The sequence below is a fragment of the Erinaceus europaeus genome, chromosome 8 (genome assembly GCF_950295315.1).
Source record: "Erinaceus europaeus chromosome 8, mEriEur2.1, whole genome shotgun sequence".
Taxonomy (NCBI): domain Eukaryota; kingdom Metazoa; phylum Chordata; class Mammalia; order Eulipotyphla; family Erinaceidae; genus Erinaceus; species Erinaceus europaeus.
The window spans coordinates 112,995,573-113,018,780 of NC_080169.1; the positions used below are offsets into that span (position 1 = coordinate 112,995,573).

A 23,208-nucleotide genomic window follows, 5' to 3' on the forward strand; every position below is an offset into this window, starting at 1 on the left:
ATAGGGGGCCAGGTGGTGGCATACCCAGTTTAATGCACATATTACCATGTGCAAGGATCCAGTTTCAAGCCCCTACTCCTGACCTGCAGGGTGGATGCTTCATGAGTGGTGAAGCAAGTCTGCAGGTGTCTCTCTTTCTCTTTCCCTCTTTATCTCCCCTCCTCTCTCAATTTCTCTCTGTCCTGTTAAATAAAACAGAGAGAAAAAAAATGGCTGCCAGGAGCAGTGGATTTGTAGTGCAGGCACCTAGCCTCAGCAATAACCCTGGTGGCAGTAACAAATAAACTAATTTTAAAAGTTTGCGATGGCATGAGAGCAGGTTGGGTGACCTAGCCTTCTTATGTAAGCCTTGTTGCATATGTTTGTAGGGCCCTCATTCACTTTTCCATTTGGGTCAGTGTTCAGGAAGATATTTTGGCAAGTGTCTGTAGTGGCACAGATTTCCCTGGTGCCATTGGGCTCCAGTATGGTTTGGAAAGTTTTCTTTTTACACATGGAAGGTAGCTTTCAAACTCTAGGCCTGGCAGGTATTTAAAGCTGAGTGTTTCTCTCATGGCACTCTCCTTGAGTGCCCTGAAGACATCCTAGGGGAATACTGGCTGCATCACCTTGATAAAGAGAAGGTTTTTTCCTCAGGTCGACCAGTTCTCTCTGCTTCTGAGTGGTGTGTTTCACGTGGATTGGTGTCTTCTGCTTTCCTTTATTTCTTCAGGTGGCTTTCTGGGACCACATTTAAACCTGGGGCAGGACTTAAGAAATGGCCCCAGGAGAAAATCAGAGCATCATTCTGGCACATGTAGTACCAGGGATAGAACTCAGGACCTCGTGCCAGTGAGTCCAAAACTTTAGCCACTGTGCCACCTCCCAGTTCACAAAAATTTCTGTATCTTTGACAAAATGTCTGTTGAAGTCTTTTGTTGTCCATTCTCTTGATAATTGTGTTTTCCCTTTTGTTATTGTTATAGGAACTCTCTGTTTATTCAGAATATCAACCCCTTATTAGATAAATGATTTTCTCTCATGTCTTTTTACTCTCTTGGTTGTCCTTGGATGTACAGAAATTGTGTATTTTGATGAAGCCTCAGTTTTCCCCCTTTGCTTTTTTGTTCCTGAACTATATCTATATCTATATCTATCTATAGCTTTAGGATGTCCACTGAAAATTCTACATAGCATTCTGTAGCTCTTTCCCCCCTTTAACTTGATTAATTAAATAGAGAGAAATTGAGAAGGGAGGGAAAGAAAGAGAGGGAGACAGACAGATGCCTGCAGACCTGCTTCATCACTTGTGAAGCTTCTCCCTTGCAGGTGATGAGTGAGTGCTCGAACCCCAGTCCTTGTGCCTGGTAATGTGTGTGTACTCATCCAGGTGTACCACCACCTTCTGCGGGTCCTTGCACTTCATGCCATGTGCGCTCAACCCGCTATGCTACCGCCCAGCTCCCTAAATGATAAAGCTTCCTTAAGTCAATTTGCTAAGTTACCTTTGTGTTCCAGTTCATTCATTCACACATGTGTGTATACATACATATGCACATATATTCATGCATATATCATAATATATATCAGTATATGTGCCTGTCTGCCAAATCTTCTAAACCAGGAATTCAGTGACTGATATTTCTACAACCTTTCTTTACCACTAGTTGGATTACAGAATGCTGTTGTCATAGTGTGAATTTCCTCTAATAAAAGTATACTATAATTATAAGAAAAGAGGTATTTAAGGGGTGGTTGTTACTGATTTCTTCAGGTGTGTGGGCAGTGTCAAAGGACAGGTCAGTGAGCAATACACAGACTTGGAGTTAGCAGAATTCAATTACATGAAGGATGAGGGGGACTGTCTTTCTTCTGTTGTACGGCCATAACGCCAGTCCCACGGGCATTGCCGGGAAGATGTAGCCAGCCTTGGGCCAGTTGATCTGTCTGTCTCTCTGGTAGCTTATAAGAAAATCCAAACCCTAGTACATTTTTCTCATGAGTCCACTGTTAATTAAAGTAGAACCATGCTACAGGACAGGGCATGTTTTTCACGGGGTCCAACTGGTCTGACCTTGATCCACCACGGAAGCTTTTGGAGGGTGGAGGTCCCTTAACAGAATGCAAGGCTCCTGAGGGCAGGCACCATGTGTGTCTTGCTCACAGCTGTCTCTAGCACTGAGCACAGTGCTGGCATAAAGTAGATGCTCAGTGACCATCTGCTTGGTTAATGGACTCAGTTACTGAAGTATGTGTACCAGCCCAGTGTTGGGTACAGGGATGTGGGGGGAAGGTGAGATCCGTGCCCTCAGACAACCTGTGCTTTCTTGAGGTAACCCCTTAATGAGTTACAGCCCATTTGTCTATACAGTTGTAAAGTTTCCATTTCTGTGTAACAGGTGTCTACTACATACTCTTATTCCTCACCCCCATCCCTATCCCCTCTCTCCTTCCAGACCGCCTATTCTTTCCCTCCCCAGGGAAGGAATCCTTTGCTTTGGTGTAGTATATCACCCTCAGTCCAAGTTTAGTCCTGTATTCTCCCACACTAACTCTGTCTCCCAAGTTCCACCTACCTGTGGAATCATCCTGTTTTCATCCCTCTCTTCCTGACCTGTCCCACTCAACACTTTTCCTTCTGCTTCTACTTCTAGCAGAGCTGGAAGCTAAGCTTGGTATGTTAAAGTTTCTGTTTTGATGTCTAGGTCTTTAATGGTTGGCCTTGGTTCTCCAACATTGGTGATATCACTCTGTCCTTTCTGCCCTCCCTTTTCCTTTGTGTTTGAGTTTCCATTTCTATTCTACCACAGATACTTCACTTGGAATTAGAGTTATTTTACTTCTCTTGTAGGACTCCTTTCAGTAATTCTGGTTTTTTACATTTTAGTTTATTTTTTCCCCTTTATTGGGGGGATTAATGGTTTACAGTTGACCGTAAAATACAATAATTTGTACATATGTAACATTTCTCAGCTTTCTTTCTTTCATATATATATATGTATATATATGTGCATATATATATATATATATATTTTTTTATATTTTTTTTAACCAGAGCACTGTTCAGTTCTGGCTTATGGTGGTGCGGGGGATTAAACCTGGGGCTTTGGAACCTCAGGCATGAGAGTATAATGGTTTACATAACCATTATACTATCTACAGTACATCCTTCTTTCTTTCTTTATTTTACTATTGATTTACAAAATTACATATCAGCAGGGATATAATTCCACGATGTTCCCACCACCAGAGTTCTAAATCCCCAGTCCCTCCATTGCAAACCACTACAGTGCTCCCAAGGTTGCAGACATGGGTTAACTATCTGTCTAGATTTGTACATATTGCCCCCTTTTTCTTCCAGGTCCAGTCCTCTCTTCCCCTCCAAGCCACCCATGACACCATTACTACATCCAAATATCTCTCCCTTTTTCCTCCTCTCTCTCAGGGTGCTGATGGAGCTGGAGTTCAGAGCCCTCTTATCCTTTTCCTCCTATCACTTCTTTCCCACTGGGAGTATGGATCAAGATTGTTTTGGGGTGCAGAAGGTAGGAGTTCTGGTTTCTGTAATTGCTTCTCTGCTGGACATGGGCATTGGCAGGTCAATCCATACCGCTAGCCTCTTTTTATCTTTCCCTAATGGGGTAGATCTCTAGAGATGTGAGGTTCCAGGACACAATGGTATAGTCATCTGCATAGAGAAGTCAGGACGGAATCATGTCTGCAACTTGGTGTCTGGAAGGTGGCAGAACATAAAGTAAGACAAAATGGTTAACAAACATAACCATAAAGTAGGAACAGAGCAGATGAGATTAGGGATCTTAGGGTGGAAGGAAGCTAGGAAGTTTATTTTAGGCATGATTCTAGGGGCCTATGTTCATTTTTCTTGAGTTTGATAGCTAGGATGAAGTTGGATAAAATATTGTCTGAGAAAATTGTGTCAGAGTAGAGAAAGTTGGATCAGGGCAGAGAGTAGCTCCGATTCTTGAAAAAATCATGTGGATAGAATTAACTATTTACCTCCACCCAACCCAGGGCCCACATTTCTCAGTTTTCCAGATAACACTCTAACCCCTCACCTAGGGCCTCCTCTGCCATCATGTTCCAGTACCTGAACATTATCCTCACCCCAGAGTCTATTTCCTTGGTGCAATACCCCAACTCCAGTCTAAGTTCTGCTTTGTGTTTTCCCTTCTGCTCTTATTTTTCAACTTCTGTCTGTGAGTGGGATCATCCCATATTCATCCTTCTCTTTTTGCCTATCTCACTTCACATTATTTCTTCAAGTTCCATTCAAGATAAGAAGGTGAAATCACCATTCTTAATAGCTAAGTAGTATTCTATTGTGTATATATACCATAACTTTCTCAGCCACTCATCTATTGTTGGGTACCTAGGTTGCTTCCAGGTTTTGGCTATTACAAATTGTGTTGCTATGAACACAGGTATACACAGATCTCTTTTGATGGGTGTGTTCGGGTCCTTAGGACATATTCCCCAGGAGAAGAACTGCCAGGTAGGTCCATTTCTAGCCTTCTGAGAATTCTCCAGGCTGCTCTCCACAAGTGTTTCCTTTCAATAATTTTTGCAAGACAGGGTTGGTGGTGGTAAATTCTTTTAGTTTCTGTATGGTTGAGACATGTCAGAGCAATAAAGGAGAAGAAACTGCATTTTCAACAGGGAAAAGGCCAAAGTGTGTGTGTGTGTGTGTGTGTGTGTCACAGAAAGAGAGAGAGAGGATGGAGGCTGTGGTTTAAAATGCCAACTGGTGGGGGTGGGGCAGTAGAATAGTGGGTTAAGTGCACACGGTGCAAAGTGCAAAGATCGGCATAAGGATCCCAGTTCGAGCCCTCGGCTTCCCCACCTGCAGGGGGGTTGCTTCATAAGCGGTGAAGCAAGTCTGCAGGTGTCCATCTGTCTCTACCCCTCTCTATGTTCCTCTCCTCTCCCCACTTCTCTGTCCTTATCCAACAATGATGTCAATAACAACAAAAACCAATAATAACCACAACAATGATAAAAAAAAAAAAACCAGGGTAACAAAAGGGGGAAAATAGCCTTCAGAAGCAGTGGATTTGTGGTGCAGGCACCAAGCACCAGCAATAACCCTGGAGACAAAAAAATAAAAAATAAGGGGAGTCAGGCTGTAGCGCAGCCGGTTAAGCGCAGGTGGCACAAAGCACAAGGACCGGCATAAGGATCCCGGTTCGAACCCCGGCTCCCCACCTGCAGAGGAGTCGCTTCACAGGCGGTGAAGCAGGTCTACAGGTGTCTATCTTTCTCTCCTCCTCTCTGTCTTCCCCTCCTCTCTCCATCTCTCTCTGTCCTATCCAACAACGACAACAACAATAATAACTACAACAATAAAACAACAAGGGCAACAAAAGGGAATAAATAAATAAAATAAATATTTAAAAATAATAATAATAAATAATAAATAAGTAAAATGCCAACTGGTGCTCATTGATCCCTCCCAGGGTTTCTCTGAAGTCCCAGAACCCTATTTCCAAATAAAGCATCAGTCTGTAACAAACTGGTTTACTTCTGCTGACTCCTAGCCTTGCACCCACTCCCAGCCTCCTCTCCTCTATCATTTCATTGTCCCTGTTCCTTAGTCTCTGCCTGGCCAGAGCCAGCTCCCCATCTACATGACTAGTTGTGGACACCATCTCTGAATCAGCCCCAAGAGGCTTTTCTCAAACAGGGAGACTGTGTCACATCAAGAGTGAGCATTTATTTCCTTACAAAACTATCTCAATTTTGCTTTTCTTTTGCACTCAAAAGACCCAGTCTTGCTCTTTGTAGCTTCATTTTCTCTTTGGGAAAAGCAGTCAAGGCTATCCCCTGCTAATGCAATGGAACAATAGCAATGGAATGCAAACGCAGAGAACCAGGTTCCAGTAAAACCAGTACCACTAATCAGCTTTATAAACATGGACAAGTGGCTTTCTTGTGTGGAAAACCATCTTGAACTAAGTAGGTAGTCTCTCTAAGGTATTGCCCCACTTGGATTCATGCCAAGGAAGGAGAAAATAGCTGACCTTACAAGGAAGAATGAGGGGAGGCACGGTCTTAATATTGAGCAGGAACAATAGAACTCACTCTGCCTCTGTCTCTGTCTCTCGCACACTTGATGGGAATATTTCTATGAAAGGCGGCCAGGTGCACAGAAACCCAGCAGTGGGTGTAAGGTGAGCGCGCTCCATAAATGTTTGGATAATTGTACACTTGTAATTAACTTCTGCTTGGGCAAATCGGTTCTCACGGGGCAGCTTGAGAGCTAGCTGCCTTCCTTGCTGATTCAATGTTGATGCTGAGTGGGTCTCAGCAGCCTCCCAGCCCCCAGTTTCCTCACTGTCCTGAGGTCCAGAGCACTTGGGAGACCTCCAGGAGGCTATGATCTGGACTATGTTGGAAACTGGTGAATTGTCCTTTGTGAAGGAGAAAACTAGCACCGAGATTTGTTTGTATGTAGAATTTTGAAGACTATCTTCCCATCGAAAGGTGAACTAATTGCACTGTTTTTCTCCAAGGGGTTAGTTGGTTCTGAATTTCTTCTATTGAATGTGCGTGCCTATGTGTGTGTACCGTAGCAAATAAGGTAACAATTCCAGTTTGGCAAGCCCCTAATTGCAGGGATTGCTAAAAAGATTATTGTGCGTGTTATTGCAGAGAACTCAGCACCCTATAAAGTCATGTGGCAGGAACAAGGGCATTTCTCAACTGACCACATTAGCATCGCAATCAGCTGACTCCTCTGCAAACATCAGCCCAGAAGGGCTACCTGCAGGGAAGGCTGTGAAGTCTTCTCAAGACGTTTCCATTTCCCTCATCCCTCTTCTGCTCTTTGGCTCTCCTCCTCCTCCCCCTCCTCCTCTTTCTCCTTCAACTATCTCCAGTCTGTGGATTTAATAAAGCCTTACAAGCCTTACTCTTATTTGTTGTCTATATGTGCAGAAAACACACACACACACACACACACACGAGTGTGAAGCTATATGTATGCATGAACTCCAAGAAAGCAAAAGTAATGACTCAAAAGTCACAGCTGACCTCTATTTGGAACCAGCTGGATTACAAACTTTACTCTGAGCGTTTGAAAGAAACACATAAGACATTGCTGGAAGAGGGACTTTCACAATGACCTTGAATCCTCTGGGTGTTCTCCATTTTCATCTTTTTTTGAGTTTCTAGAAGAAACTTGTAACAACTGTGGATTCAAGGAATGATGGCTTAAGACTGTTCCTAAAATGGACAGATAACTTCAGGTTGCAGAATGCGTAGCTCCTCATTTCCAAAAGAAACAGAAAAAAAAGAAGCACCGGTGGAGCAATTTGGGCTGAAAGTACCTGGTTCTCTCTTCACCTCCCTGAGGCCTTCTCATTATGAGTACAACTGGGGAGTTAGCTGTGACACTTGAGTCAGGGCACAGAAAATGAACGGTGGGGAGGGGTAATGAACACCTAAGTGAGAGGAAGTTGGAAATGAAATAAGGATTATCAGAGTCAGATTAAGTAATCCTCAAATATCTTAAAATTTAGTGTGAGGAGGGCAGGCATTTTGTGCATATACACTTTTTTTTTTTTGCCTCCAGGATTATCGCTGAGGCTCAGTGCCTGCACTATGAATCCCCTGGAGGCCATTTTTCCCATTTTTGTTGCCCTTGTTGTTATTGTTGTTATTGCTGTTGTTGTTGGATAGGGAAGAGAGAAATCAAGAGAGGAAGGGAAGACAGAGAGGGGGAGAGAAAGACGGATACCTGCAGACCTGTTTCACCACCTGTGAAGCAACCACCCCTACAAACGGGATTTCTCGCCATGTTCACTTAATCCAATGCACTACTGCCTGGCCCCATGCTTATAAACTTTTAGCAACATTGGGGGGCCAAGAGGTGGTAACCTGTGAGCCTGGGTTTGAGCCCCCACTGCCCACCTTCAAGGGGCGAAGCTTCAGGAATGGTGAAGCAGGTCTGCAAGTGCCTTTTTCTCTCTCTCTCTGACTCCCTCTAACCTCTCAATTTCTCTCTGCCTCTACTAGATAAAGTAGAAATAAAGGAAGGAAGGAATGAAGAAAGAAAGAAAGAAAGGAAGGAAGAATGAATGAAAGGAATAAAGGGAGAAAGAAAGAGAAGGTGGTCAGGTAGGTGGCACAGTAGATAAAGCACTGACTCTCAAACATAAGGTCCCGAGTTCAGACCCAGCAGCACATGTACCAGAGTGATGTTCTTTCTCTCTTCCCATCTTTCTCATTAATAAATAAATAAAATCTTTTTTTTTCTTCCTCTAGGGCTTTTGCTGGGGCTCAGTGCCTGCACTCCAAACCCACTGCTCCTGGAGGCTATTTTTTCCCTTTTGTTGCCCTTGTTGTTTATCGTTGTTGTTATTGTTGGTGTTATTGCTGTCGTTGTTGTTGGATAGGACAGAGAGAAATCAAGAGAGGAGGGGAAGAAAAAGAGGGAGAGAAAGATAGACACCTGCAGACCTGCTTCACCGCCTGTGAAGCGACCCCCCTGCAGGTGGGGAGCTGGGGGTCCTTGCGCTTCATACCCTGTGCACTTAACCCATTGTGCTACCACCTGGCCCCAATAAATCTTTAAAAAAGAAAAATAAAAAGAGAAAAATGGCTGCTGGGAGCAGTGGATTCATAGTGCAGGCACTAAGCTCCTGTCAGCAATAACCCTGGTGGCAAAAAAGAAAAAAGAAACATTGTAGATCTCTTGATTTTATCTGACCACTAGGATTACATAGATATTTGTATTGGTTCTCAATGCAGCAAGTACATTTATTTGTTGTTGTTGGAATTATAATGTATGCCCTCACAACCATTCCTACTTAAAACAGCCCAACTTCACTGACTGGTCTAATAGCTACAAATTAGACTTCATCATCTAACCTGCCTTAATGGGAAGCATAGAAGTGAAGAGGAACTACTTGGTTTGTAAAGAAACAACTTGGTCAACCCAACCTTATAAGGTGACCACAGATTTCACAAACTGACATTTGTTCTGTATTTGAGCACATTGGTCAAGAGTCTCTGTGCTGTCCAGGGTCTAGTTCTGTCTCTCCAAGGAGTCACAGGCAAAACACCTCCCCCTTGACCTGCTAGTTTCATCACTTGTCAGAAGATGGCTTTGACAAAATCTCTATGGTCAGTCCCAGTTCTAAAACTTGGAATCTTCTTTTCACCCTTCAGTCATGAGGAACTAAACAATGATAGCTTTGCTTGCTAATAATCTTCTCTCACCATGTGAAAGGGAGACATAAGAAGCAAGCCTGTGACTTTATTTCTTCAAACTTCATTATTAAATTTTTGTACTGTTGGAAGTGTGGCTGGTTTCTCTACTGTATCTCGAAAGCCATTTTTGAAAAACAAAAATTGGGCTTGGTAATCGTCAGGGCAGCTTGTATAAATATGCAATTTACTTTTCCACCAAAGAATTGTCTGCAGGTGATACATCTGTTGGTTTCCCCTAAATCGGTTTTTTAAAGCCTGAGTTAACACGGAATTTTATCAGATTTTTCAATTAAAAGTTTAAAAAAAGTGCAAGGACCAGCCTAAGGATCCTGGTTCGAGCCCCCGGCTCTCCGCCTGCAGGGGAGTCACTTCACAGGCAGTGAAGCAGGTCTGCAGGTGTCTGTCTTTCTCTCCCCCTCTCTGTCTTCCCCTCCTCTCTCCATTTCTCTCTGTCCTAAAAACGACGACATCAATAACAACAACAATAACTACAATAATGAAAAAACAACAAGGGCAACAAAAGGGAAAATAAATAAATATATTTTTTAAAGTTTAAAAAATTAAATATTTGTTGAGGAGGTCAGGCAGTAGCGCACCTGGTTAAGCACACATAGTACCTGGGCAAGGATCCAGGTTTGAGCTCGGGAGGAGGGTACACTGTGGGAGGGTACACTTCACAAGAGAAGAAGTAGGTCTGTAGATGTCTTTCTTTCTCCCTTTCTGTCTCACTTTCCTTTCTCAATTTTTCTCTGTCCTATCCAGGAAAAAAAAAAAAAGGCCACCAGGAACAGTGGATTCATAGTGTGGGCACTGAGCCCCAGCAACTGGAGGCAAAAAAAAAAAAAAATTGACAAGTGTGGAAAAAAAGAAGCAGCCTACCACTTTATAGTTGCTTAGAAAAATTATAAAGATGAAATAACAATATTTCTTTAGGTAACTTAAATATCAATAGTATAATGAGGCTGTCTCTAACTTTACTACATTATTTCTCTTAAAATTTTAAGTTGATATTTTTAATTTCTTTTTTTAAATATTTTATTTATTTATTAATGAGAGGGATAGGAGGAGAGAGAAAGAACCAGATATCACTCTGGTACATGTGCTGCCAGGGATTGAACTTAGGACCTTATGCTTGAGAGTTCAACATTTTTTTTGCGTACCTCCTGGACCACTAATTTGATATTCTTAAGAAAAATATTGGTACAAAAAAATGCCTACTATATTCAATCAAGTTCAAAACTTTTAAATAAATGTTTAAAACTCTGCAAAGAATAAAACTGCTTATATCCTAACCTTCTTGTAGTAAAATCTAGTCAGATAACTCAGCTATGATCGAGGCACTACTACCACCTGGAGACATATTGCCTAATTACAGGAAAAGTACCCACAGCTTTTTAAGTGAAAAAGGAGCAACAACAACAACATATATATATATTTTATAGTTTTAGTGATCCAGGAGATAACTCACAATTTACATTCCCACCATCAGTGCAGAAGGGTTCCTCTGACTCGACAGCCTCTCCAGCATTTGTTGCTGCTGTCCTTTTTGATGTATGCCATAGGGGTGAGGTGGTATCTCAATGTTGTCTTTATTTGCATTTCTCTGACTATCAGTGACCTGGAGCAATTTTTCATGTATTTGTTAGCCTTTTGGATCTCTTCTGTAGTGAATGTTCTGTTCATATCCTCTGCCCATTTTTGGATGGGGTCATTTGCTTTTTTGTTGCTAAGTTTGCTGAGCTCTTTGTGTATTTTGGTGATTAGTCTCCTGTCTGATGTTTGGCATGTGAAGATCTTCCATTCTGTGAGGGGTCTCCTTGTTTGTGTGAGTTTCTTTGGCTGTGCAGAAACTTTTCAATTTGATGTAGTCCCATTGATTTGTTTCTGCTTTAGTCTTCCTTGCAATTGGGTTTATATCATCAAAGATGTCCTTGAGGTTTAGGTGGGAAAGTGTTCCAGCAATGTTTTCCTCTAAGTATTTGATAGTTTCTGGTCTAACATCCAGGTCCTTGGTCCATTTGGAGTTGATTTTTTTTTCTGGTGAGATAAAGTGGCTCAGTTCAATTCCTCTGCATGTTTGAACCCAGTTTTCCTAGCACCGTTTATTGAAGAGAGCTTATTTCTCCATTTAATACTTTGGGCCCCCTTATCAAAGATTAGATGTCCATAGGTGTGGGAGTTTAGTTTTGGGCGACCTGAGTTTTAACCCCAGTCACCATGTGGGAGCACCATGACAAGGGAAAGCTTCATGAATGGTGAAGCAGTGCTATCATGTCTCTCCTCATCTTTGTCTTTCATCCTTGTCAGAACAGGGCTGTACCCTATGTCAAAACTCATGTTTAGCTTTGGCTCAAAGCTTGTGTTTTGCACATGGCATCTTTTTAAATTTTTTTTTTAGTTCTTATTTATAAAATGGAAATATTGACAAGACTATAGGATAGGAGGGTTATACTTCCACACAACTCTCACCCCTAGAACTCTGTATGCTATCCTCTCCCTTGATAGTTTCCCTATTCCTTATCCCTTTGGGAGTATGGATCTAGGGTCATTATAGGGTGCAGAAGGTAGAAGGTCTGGCTTCTGTAATTGCTTTCTTGCTGAACATGGGTGTTGGCAGGTTGATCCATACTCCCAGCCTGCCCCTGTCTTTCCCTAGTGGGGCAGGGATCTGGGGAGACAGGGCTCCAGGACACATAGTGGTTTCGTCTACCTTGGGAAGTCTGGTTGGCATCATGGTAGCATCTGGAACCTGGTGGCTGAAAAGAGTTAAGGTATGAAGCAGAGCAAATTGTTGACTAATCATGAACCTAATGGCAAGAATATTGCAGATGAAGATTTGGAGTCTCCAATTTGGAAAAAGATAGTCTATTTTAGGTATATTCCAAGGGGCCCATGACCCTACTGGTTTTTGTCTGAGCCTAACAGCTAATATGCAGGTGGACCCAGGTTATTGTCTGGGGAGATGTTGTCATAATTGGAAAAAGGACTAGAAAGCTGTATGAAGGAAGAGAGTAGCTCCCAAGTATGAGAAAAGTATCTAAATATTGTTAACTATAAACCTATGATGTCATCTGGGGCCCATATTCAGCACAGGAGCCTATGTAACTTCTGTACCTGTAGGTCTGAGCTTGCATCCTATAGTCACAGCCAGGAACATTCCAGGATGCACTAATTTCAGGACCCATCTTCCTCGGGTAGTAGGTAGCGTATGTTGTCCAACCTCTCTTTGGAGAATGGAACATTCCCTACCCTTGTTGATCCACATTGAGGGCAAGGTTCTACAGGGGCCCACAAAGGGGTCCACTATGTTGTTCCTGATGGAGATGACCACTGACAATGGCGAGAGGGATCTGTTAGAGGTCTAGGCCCATCATGTCTGACACACAGCATCTTTTACACCTGATATAAATGATGTAATGGGCCTGCTATAAATAATGTGATGCACCTGATGTCAGCTGATGGTTTAAAGGCTGTTTGGAACAACAATAAATGGGAGCTAGCAAGTGGAAGCTAGCTAGTAGTTCTGTGGCGTCTGTCTTGCTCTGGCTCTTGTCTGCTCCGCTGTTGACGGTTTTGCTACTAAGGACCTTGACCCTCCTGAACCATCCCTCCTCAGTCCTCTGAGCTAGCCTCTTGGCCTTACAACTCTCTTTACAGAAAAAAATAAAGAAAAATATTTATTTATTGACAAGAGGGGCAGAGAGAGGGAGGGAGGGAGAGAGAAAGAGAGGGAGAGAGCAGGCATATGTAGTGCTGGGATTGAACTCAAGATCTTATGCCTTCATGCTTGGAAGTCTGACATGCTACCTATTGTGTTCTGGACCACTATACTAACTGTGTGTGTTTTGTTATATGATTATATTATATATAATCATTTTATTGGGGGCTTAATCATTTACAGTGCAGTTGTTGACACATGGGGGTGAGTGTTTAGCAGACTATGTTATAAGTAATACATTACTCATTGTTAAACTTTAAGAAACTGCCTGCCTTTGTGGGCCCCCATAGGACCTTGCCCTCAACTTGGATCAACAATGGTAGAGAATGTCCCATCCTCTGAAGGGAGGCTGGACAACATATTCTATGCTACACCTGAGGAAGATGGGTCGATACTGAGGCAGCATGTAATGTTCCTACTCATGACCACAGAATGTGAGCTCAGATCTAGAGGGATGCAGAGGTCACACAGACTCCTAAGCTGAATATGGGCCCCAGGTCAGATCAAATTGATGGGGTTTACAGTCAACAATATTTATACCCCTTTCCCATAATAGGGAGCTACTCTCTTCCGTGATCCAGCTTTCTGGTCCTTTTGCCAGCCATGACATCATCTCCCCAGACAGTAACTAGGATCCACCTGCATATCAGATTTCATGCTCAGGTGAAAAACAAACAAACAAATAAAAAACCACTAGTATAGCTACAGGCCCTTTGAAATATAATTAAAATATGCCTACTAGCTATCTACAAAATGGAGGACCCCCTAACACTTCATCTGCACTATTCCAGCTTTTAGGTCCATGATTGGTCAACAATTTGTTTGGCTCGTATGTTAACAGACAATCCCACCAATGTGCCTTGGAGCTCCACTTCCCCAGAGCCCTTCCCCACTAGGTAAAGAAAGAGACAGGGTAAGAGTATGGATTGACCTGCCAATGCCCATGTTCAGCAGGGAAGCAATTACAGAAGCCAGACCTTCCATCTTCTGCACCCCACTATGATCTTGGGTCCATACTCCCAGAGGGTAAAAGAACAGGAAAGGTATCAGGGGAGGGGATAGGATATGGAGGTCTGATGGTGGGAATTATGCGAAGTTGTACCCCTCTTATCCTATGGTTTTGTTAATGTTTCCTTTTTTTATATATAAATAAAAAATAAATAAATAAACTACCTGAATGTGTCATAGTTGTCCTTGTAGCTAAAATTTTACAAACATCCATCTTTATAACCTTAGAAGTAAAGTAAGAGGGGGTTGGGCAGTGCACGTGGCATGAAGCACAAGGACCAGCAGAAGGATCCCGGTTCAAGCCCCCAGCTCCCCACCTGCAGGGGAGTCACTTCACAGGCGGTGAAGCAGGTCTGCAGGTGTCTATCTTTCTCTCCCCCTCTCTGTCTTCCCCTCCTCTCTCCATTTCCCTCTGTCCTAACAATGACATCAATAACAGCAGCAACAACAAGGGCAACAAAAGGGAAAATAAATATTTTTAAAAAAGTAAAGTAAGAAAATAATTCCCCCTTCATTTTTTTTTTTTTTTTGCCACCAGGGTTATCACTGGGGCTTGGTGCCTGTACTATGAATCTGCTGTTCCTGGTGGCCATTTTTTCCTTTTCTTTTTCTATTTTTATTTGACAGGACAGAAGAGAGGAGATAGAGAGGGGGAGGGAAAGATAGACACCTGCAGACCTGCTTCACCATTCATGAAGCATTCCCCCTGTAGATAGGGAGTGGGGACTCAAACCCGGGTCATTGCACATGGTGCTATGTGTACTTAACTAGGTGCACCACATCCTGGCCCCTAGTAATCTCACCATTTTAAAGTTTATTATTTAGTTGCCTTTTGTCAGAAACAAAGGAGCAAAAAAAAAAAAAAGGGAGTGCTCAGGAGTTATGCGCTTAAGCGCCAGGATCAGCATGAGGATCCTACCTACAGGGGAGTCCCTTCACAAGCCTTGAAGCAGGTGTCTATCTTTCTCTCCCCCTTTCTGTCCTCCCCTCCTCTCTCGATTTCTCTCTGTCCTATCCAACAATGACAACATCAATAACAATAATAACTACAACAACAAGAACAAGGGCAACAAAAAGGAAATAAATAAATATTTTAAAAATAGGGAATGCTTAAAGAAAGAGGACTATGATAAGAGTGTAACCATCATTACTTCTAGAAATAGGTCTGCTTTATTCATTAATGTTTTTAAAGATTTATCTGTTTATTGATTTTTTTTTAACTTATGAGAGTTAGAGATAGTGATAGAAAGAGAGAGAGAGAACATGAACCAGAGCATCACTCTAGTACATGAGGACTTCATACTCACACTTGTGAGACCAACTCTTGACATGTGTTACCTCCCGGGCTGCAACTCACTGCTTTTTTCGTTGCAAAATGTCATCACTTCTTATTGAAAAAAATTCAAGCAACAGTTGTCAAAGCGAAGTTTTACACATTTTAGGATTCAGCAACAAATACACTGTAAGTAGTAACAGTGGAGGAACTTGACAGGTGTCACTTTCAGCAAGTGTTCCATGGGACACTGTATTTATTCTTCCTGATTTGGGGCCCATTGCTTCACATTACTTCTGCCAAAGTGCTGTTTGGAATGATAACCTGAATTTGGGCAATTTTTTTTCATATGTTTAGTGGCCACCTGAATATCTTTGTTAGTGAGGCATTTTCTCAGTTCTTTCCTCCATTTTTAATGGTACTGTTCATTTTTATTGTTGATGTTGTTGACTTTTGTGAGCTCCTTGGATATTTTGGTTATTATCTCTTTTGCTATGATGTGTAAATAGCTCTTTCCAATCAAAAAGGTGTCCTTTTTTGCTTTGGTGATGGTTCCTTTTGCTGCACAGAAAGAACCATTTCAGTGTGATGCAAATCGATTGATTAACATTTTTGCTTTTGCTTTCCTGGCCGGTGGCCTTCAAGTCTTTAAAGTCATTTCTGAAGCAAACAGGATGTCTTCTTCTTATGTCCATTGTGGTTTTTGGTATAACATCTAAGTCTTTGATCCATTTTGAGTTGACTTATGCATGGTGACACGTAATGACCCTGTTCCATCCGTTCACATGTAACTACTCAGTTACCATTTTCCCAATACTATCTTTTTTTTTTTTTTTAAAGATTTTATTTATTTATTAATGAGAAATATAGGAGGAGAGAGAGAGAACCAGGCATCATTCTGGTATATATGCTGCTGGGGATTGAACTTGGAACCTCATGCTTGACAATCCAATGCTTTATCCACTGCGCCACCTCCCGGACCACTTCTCGATACTATCTTTTGACGAGTTTCTCTATTTAATGTTGTCATAGATTAACTGTCCATAAATGTGAGGAATTATTTCTGGGTTCTTGATTTTTTTTATTCATTTATTTATTTATTTATTTATTTATTTATTTATTTATTTATTTATTTATTTATTTATTTATTTTACCAGAGCACTGCTCAGCTCTGGCTCATGGTAGTGCAAGGGATTGAGCCTGGGACTTTGTAATCTTTGCATAACCATTATGCTATCTACCCAACCCTCTATTCTGAGTCTATTCTGTTGTTTGCCTTTTTTTTTTTTTTAATTAGGATGGAGAGAAATTGAGAGAGGATGGGGAGATATAGAGGGATGGAGAAAGGTAGACACCTGCAGCCCTGCTTCACCACTTGTGAAGATTTCCCCCTACAGTTGGGGGAGTGGGGCTCAAACCCAGGTCTTTGCACTTGGTAATATATGTGCTTAACCAGGTGTATCACCACCCAGCGCCTAGTGTCTATTTTAGTTCCAGTGCCACACAGTTTTGATAACTATAGCTCTGTAATGTGGTGGAGTCAGGGAGTGTGTTGCCTCCATTTTTGTTCTTTCAGTCACAGAATTACTCTGGAAATTTAATTTTTTTGGGGGGGTTTCAGGTAAATTTCTGTAGCATTTGTTTATTTTAAAGAAGTTCATTGGGGCTTTGAAATTGCATTGAATCTACATATGGCTTTTGATAAGATGGCCATTTTTTAAATGTATTACTTTTTAAATATTTATTTATTCCCTTTTGTTGCCCTTGTTGTTTTATTGTTGTAGTTATTGTTATTGCTGTCATTCTTGTTAGATAGGACAGAGAGAAATGGAGAGAGGAGGGGAAGACAGAGAGGAGGAGAGAAAGACAGACACCTGTAGACCTGCTTCACCATCTGTGAAGCAACTCTCCTGCAGGTAGGGATCCGGGGGCTTGAACCAGGATCCTTACACCAGTCCTTGCGCTTTGTGCCATCTGCGCTTAACCCACTGCACTACTGCCTAACTCCCAAGATGGTCATTTTTTTCAATGTTTTTTGAAAATATTATTTATTTATTTATTCCTGTTTGTTGCCCTTGTTGTTTTATTATTGTTGTTGTTATTGATGTCGTGGTTGTTGGATAGGACAGAGATAAATGGAGAGAGGAGGGGAAGACAGAGAGGGAGAGAAAGATAGACACCTGCAGACATGCTTCACTGCCTGAAGTGACTCCCCTGCAGGTGGGGGGCTGGGGGCTAGAACCAGAATCCTTAAGCTGGTCCTCGCGCTTTGCCTGACTCCCTAAGATGGTCATTTTTAATGATGATAATTCTTCCAGTCCATAAGCAAGGAGACTATCTATTCATTTCATTTTGTCTTCTTTTATTTCCTTTCATAGTGGTTCACAGTTTTCAATGTAAAAATTGTTGGACTCTTTTGTTAGATTTATTCTTGGTTACCTAGTTCTCTTTTATGCTATTGTATAAGGGATCACTTTCTTGACTTCTTATCTTCCTAGCTTATTTACTATTTGCATAAAGGAATGCCTCTACATTACTATATTGGCCATCAGTGGAGCATCACAGCACTGGGGGAAGCTCCATGGATGGGTGGAGGTGCTGAGATGTCGTTCCTTCTCTGTTAGCTTTTCTCTCCCTCTTTCCTCTCTCATTTATTGACTGACTGATCACTGCCAGGACTTTGATGGGGCTTCACACCTGTGTGCTTCCATCACTCCCAGTGATTTTTTTCTTTCTTAATTTTTTAATATCTTTATTTATTTACTGCATAGAGACAGCCAGAAATTGAGAGGGAAGAGGTGATAGAGAGGGAGAGAGACAGAGAGACACCTGTAGCACTGCTTCACTGCTTATGAAGCTTTCCCCCTGTAGGTGGAGACTGGGGGCTCAAACCTAGATCCTTAATCACTGTAACATGTGCACTCAACCAGGTGCACCACCATCCAGCCCCATGAATTCTTTTTATTTTTTTAAAGTATTTTTTAAATTATATTTATTTATTTATTTATTGGATAGAGACAGCCAGAAATTGAGAAGGAAAGGGGAGATAGAGGAGAGAGACAGAGAGACACCTGCAGCCCTGCTTCGCCACTCGCGAAGCTTTCCCCCTGCAGGTGGGGACTGGGAGCTCGAACCAGGGTCCTTGTGCACTGTAACATGTGCACTCAGCCAGGTGCACACCCAGCCCCCGAATTCTTTTTCTTTTCATATAGCAGGTGAGCACATACACACAAAAGGGGGAGGAGGAGAGACAACAAAGCTCTGTTTCATCACCTGTGAAGTTATTCCCTTGCATGGTGCCCCCATGAGGTGACAGCAGACTTAAGTGCTGGTCCACACATGATGAAGTGCAGCTCTACTGGGTGAGCTATCTAATGGCCCCTATCTGGCTCTTTTTAAAAACCAGTTGTAAATATTTAGGATATAGACATCCAATTTATTGAATAATTCTCATACTGATGAACATGGTGACATTATTTCCTGTTTTTCTATAAAAGCTGCAGTGTGGGGAGTTGGGCGGTAGCGCAGCGGGTCAAGCGCACATGGCGTAAAGCACAAGGACCGGTGTAAGGTTCTCGGTTCCAGCCCCCGGCTCCCCACCTGCAAGGGAGTCTCTTCACAGGTGGTGAAGCAGGTCTGCAGGTGTCTTTCTCTCCCCCTTTCTGTCTTCCCCTCCTCTCTCCATTCCTCTCTGTTCTATCCAACGACAACATCTATAACAACAACAATAATAACTAACTACAAGAGCAATGAGAAACAAGGGCAACAAAAGGGAAAAATAAAAAGCTGCAGTGTTCATCCATTTCTATCGTTTTTCTATGCTATGGACAAGAGGGATTCCCAAGTCAAAGGACATGCATGTTTAACTTAGTGATAAAGACTGCAAGGGACCCTCTGGGAGGCAAACATTCAGCTGGCTGGTGCCTCTAAATCATCTCCTCCAGAACCTCTTGTTCAGAACAAGTGTGAACCAAGACCAAGACCAATTTGGTGCCTTTGAGGGGAGGCTTCTGGCTAGCAGCCGCATGTAGCTGACTTGAGCAGAGCAGTGGTAATGGCCCCTTGTCTGTTCCCACTGAAATTCTCTGGCCAGAGCTTATCTCCTGCAGGCTGGTACATGACTACACAGTCTCTCCAGAGTTCATTATTAACCCCAGGGCTTATGCCAGCTCTGTAAGTGTCCCATAATTAACTGCATCTTGTCTGGTGTGCTTGTCTTAAGAACACAACTATTAATTGTTGGGAGTCTCAGATCTCTATTTTCTCTTCTACTTTCCTTTTTAAATAGTTTGTTTATTTATTGGACATAGAGACATACAGAGAGAAATTGATTGGAAAGGGGACGAGAGAGAGGAAAGGAGAAGGAGAGGCACATGAAGCACTGTTTCATGGCCATGAAGCTTAACCCCTGCAGGTGGGACTAGGGTCCTTGAGTACTGTAACATCTGTGCTCTACCAGCTGTGCCACTGCCCAGTCCCCACTTCTCTCCTATTTTCTTCTCTTTATTGTTTTCTTGTTTTTCACTCATAACTGACCCAATAATATCAATTGTATATCTGCAAGAAAATATTAGCGGGACCATGAGAGAGTTCACATAAATGACTAAATGCAATGATTCCTTGTCTGATATCACCTACCATCTCCACGCAAAATCTGCTCCAGAAGCTGGAGTCAAGACAGGGCTACAGCCTGACTTGAAGCCCACTTGTCACCCAGCACCTTCCACACCTGATGCGCACGATGTGATGCCCCTGATGTAAGAAGACTACCGTTACATCAGGGCTGTTTGGAAACGAATACGAGGACACAGAAGGAGAGAGGATGGATGAAAGACAGAAGAGAGGTCAGCCTGGCAGCATGGGGGCCTGATGGCCTGGGACTGGTGGCCTCCTCTCTCCCTTGACAATAAAGAGAACAATAAATGGACCAAAATGGGGCCTGGTGGCTTCAGTCCCTCTCTCCCTGTGCTTTCTTTCACGTGCTAAGGTGCCTCACCTCCCTGGACCCCTCCTCAGCCAGCGATGCCTGACCCTTGATCTGACCCTTGGCCTGACAGCTGGCTTTTCAGCAGTAATGTCTCTGTGCTCTCACATAAATTGCTGTCAGCTTCTGCTGGGCCTGCTAGTGGGAACAACCAAAGAATACGATGGAGAGCAGGCCTCTGTCTTTTTCTGCGAGGAAAGGAATCAAGCAGAATAGAAGCTTCTCATTCTGAGACTGTGACATTTCACAGACAGATTCTGCATTATACCTAAATGAGTCAGAAAGCCAAGGTGACTCATCCTTGAGGTCACCTGTCCAGGTGTCATGAGCGTAAACACTGCAGGCTTGATGAGAGGAGGGCTGAGATGGGCCTGGGGGCACGAGTTCTTATGTACCAAGCTAGCAGGTGGGCTCCTTAGTCAGAGGGTCTGTGATGGGAGAGGGAGGAAGCAGGGCACCAAGGGGCCAGGGTTTTGTAGAATAACCACAATTAGAAAAACAACCTGAATCACCATCTCTGGTTGCTTTGATTAGGCTTTCTCAGGCATTTCATGTGTCAACTGAATTCATCACAATGTTCTTTCAGCTTTTTGTGGGGAGGAGAGGGAGGGCATTGTTTTCTCTTATTGATATTTCATTTTTGGATTAAAATTTTCTTTCCTCTTTTTCTCCAAAATAACAACTTATTGTTTTCCTTTATTGTGATGGTTAATTTTTTCACTTTCATTGAAGTACCATAGCATTATAACACATGTTGCAGGAATGGGTTAAGTATTGGATTCTCAGGCATGAGGTTCTGAGTTCTAGCTCCAATCCAGAATCACGTGGACCATAGTGATGTTCTGGTTCTCTTTCTTCACCTCACTCACTCACTCATAAATAAATAACATGAATAAATATATCTTTAGAGAGGGGAGGTGTGGAGAATACAGCCTGGGAAAATCCTAATGGTTATGCAAAAAGACTTGTGAAAACAAACTTTATATTTTGCAGGTGTGCATCATTAAAAATTAACACCTAGGGGCCAGGTGGTGGCACACCTGGTTAAGCGTGCACACATTCTAGTACACAAGGACTTGGTCCCACCTGCAGGGGGAAAGTTTCATGAGTGGTGAAAGAGGGCTGCAGGTGTCTCCTTTCTCTGTCTCTCCCTCCCTTCTCAGTTTCTCTGTCTATATATAAATAATTAATTAACTAATTAATACCTGCTACACTATTGTCAGTTCACAGGAGGGGAAGACAGAGGGGGAGAGAAAGACAGACACTTGCAGACCTGCTTCACCGCTTGTGAAGCAACCCCCCTGCAGGTGGGGGAGGGGGCTCCAACTGGGATCCTTGTACTTCATGCCACGTGTGCTTAACCTGCTACACTAGCACCTGACTCCCTTTTATTTTATTTTATTTATTTTATTGCTATCAGGGTTATCACTTGGTGCCTACATGATGAGTTCACTGTTCCTAGCAATGATTTTCCCCCCTTCTTCCTTCCTTCCTTTTTAATTTATTTTTGATACGAGAGAGAGAAATTGAGAGGGATAGGGGAGAGATAGAAAGGAGTAGAAACAGAAAGATACCTGCAGCATGACTTCACCGCCATGAAGTTCATCATGCGCATCAGGTGTGGAAGGTGCTGGGTGCCAAACAAGCTTCAAGTCAGGCTGTAGCTCTGTCCTGACTCCAGCTTCTGGAGCAGATTTTTGGGTGGAGATGGTAGGTGGTATTATACAAGAAGTCATTGCACTTCAATAGGGGCTCAAACCCAGGTTCTTATGCATGGTAAACTTTTGCACTCAACCAGATGAGTCCAACAGTATTTTTTTAAAAATAAGGCTCCCCACCCCTTGCCATCATAGGAGTAATATTTAAGCTGTTAAGTTAGTTCACCTGGATAGTGTCTGCTTGTCATTCACAACCCAGGTTGAAGCCTGGCCTCCACTGCACTGGAGGAAGCATCAGTGTTGTGGTGTCTTTCCCTCTCTTGTTCTCCCTCTGTCTTTGCTTGTCTCTGTCACTGTCTCTGTTATTCTTTTTTTTTTTTTTCTATTTTTTAAAATTTATTTATTTCCTTTTGTTGCCCTTGTTGTGTTATTGTTGGAGTTATTATTGTTGTCATCATTGTTGGATAGGACAGAGAGAAATGGAGAGAGGAGGGGAAGACAAAGAGGGGGAAAGAAAGATAGACACCTGCAGACCTGCTTCACCACTTGTGAAGTGACTCCCCTGCAGTTGGGGATCCAGGGCTCGAACCGGGATCCGTACATTGGTCCTCATGCTTTGAACCACCTGCACTTAAACCGCTGCACTACAGCCTCCCCCGTTTTTTTTTCTATTTTTTTTTTTTTTAAATTATTTATAAAAAGGAAACACTGACAAAGACCATAGGGTAAGAAGGGTACAACTCCACACAACTCCCACCACCAGAACTTCTTATCCCATCCATTCCCCTGATAGCTTTCCTATTCTTTATCCCTCTGGGACTATGGACCCAAGGTCATTTTGGGGTGTAGAAGATGGAAGGTCTGGCTTCTGTAATTGCTTCTCCACTGAACATGGGCGTTGACAGGTCGATCCATACTCCCAGACTGTCTCTGTCTTTCCCTAGTGAGGCAGAGCTCTGGGGAAGCAGGGATCCAGGACATATTGGTGGGGTTGTCTGCCCACGGAAGTTCGGTTGGCATTATCTTAGCATCTGGAACCTGGTGGCTGAAAGAAGAGTTAACATAAAAAGCCAAACAAATTTTTGATTAATCATTAATCTAAAGGCTGGAATAGTTCAGATGAAGATTTGGGGGTCTCCGTTTTGTAGATAGTTAGTAGGCCTATTTCAGTTATATTCCAAATGGTCCATGACTATACTAGTTTTTGTTTGTTTTTTGTTTTTTCCTGAGCCTGGCATCTGATATGAAGGTGGATCCAAGTTATTGTCTGTGGAGATGATGTCATGGCTGGAAAAAGGATGAGAAAGCCTGATCAGGGAATAGAGTAGCTCCCAAATATGGGAAAGGCGTATAAATA

At 42.6% G+C, this 23,208-nt stretch overlaps 2 long non-coding RNA genes across 2 annotated transcripts in view; both read left to right on the forward strand.

The window, feature by feature from the left end:
* Positions 1-19,983, forward strand: part of LOC132539804 (uncharacterized) — a 62,145-nt gene extending 42,162 nt beyond the window's left edge. The window contains exons 4-5 of the long non-coding RNA XR_009551098.1: positions 3,425-3,524; positions 19,927-19,983. This is a non-coding gene — a long non-coding RNA (uncharacterized LOC132539804). The remainder of the gene's footprint in view (positions 1-3,424; positions 3,525-19,926) is intronic.
* Positions 6,275-6,907, forward strand: LOC132539803 (uncharacterized). Its single transcript, XR_009551097.1, has 2 exons — positions 6,275-6,480; positions 6,649-6,907. It is a non-coding gene; the product is annotated as an uncharacterized LOC132539803 (long non-coding RNA).
* Positions 19,984-23,208: the final 3,225 nt, after the last annotated feature.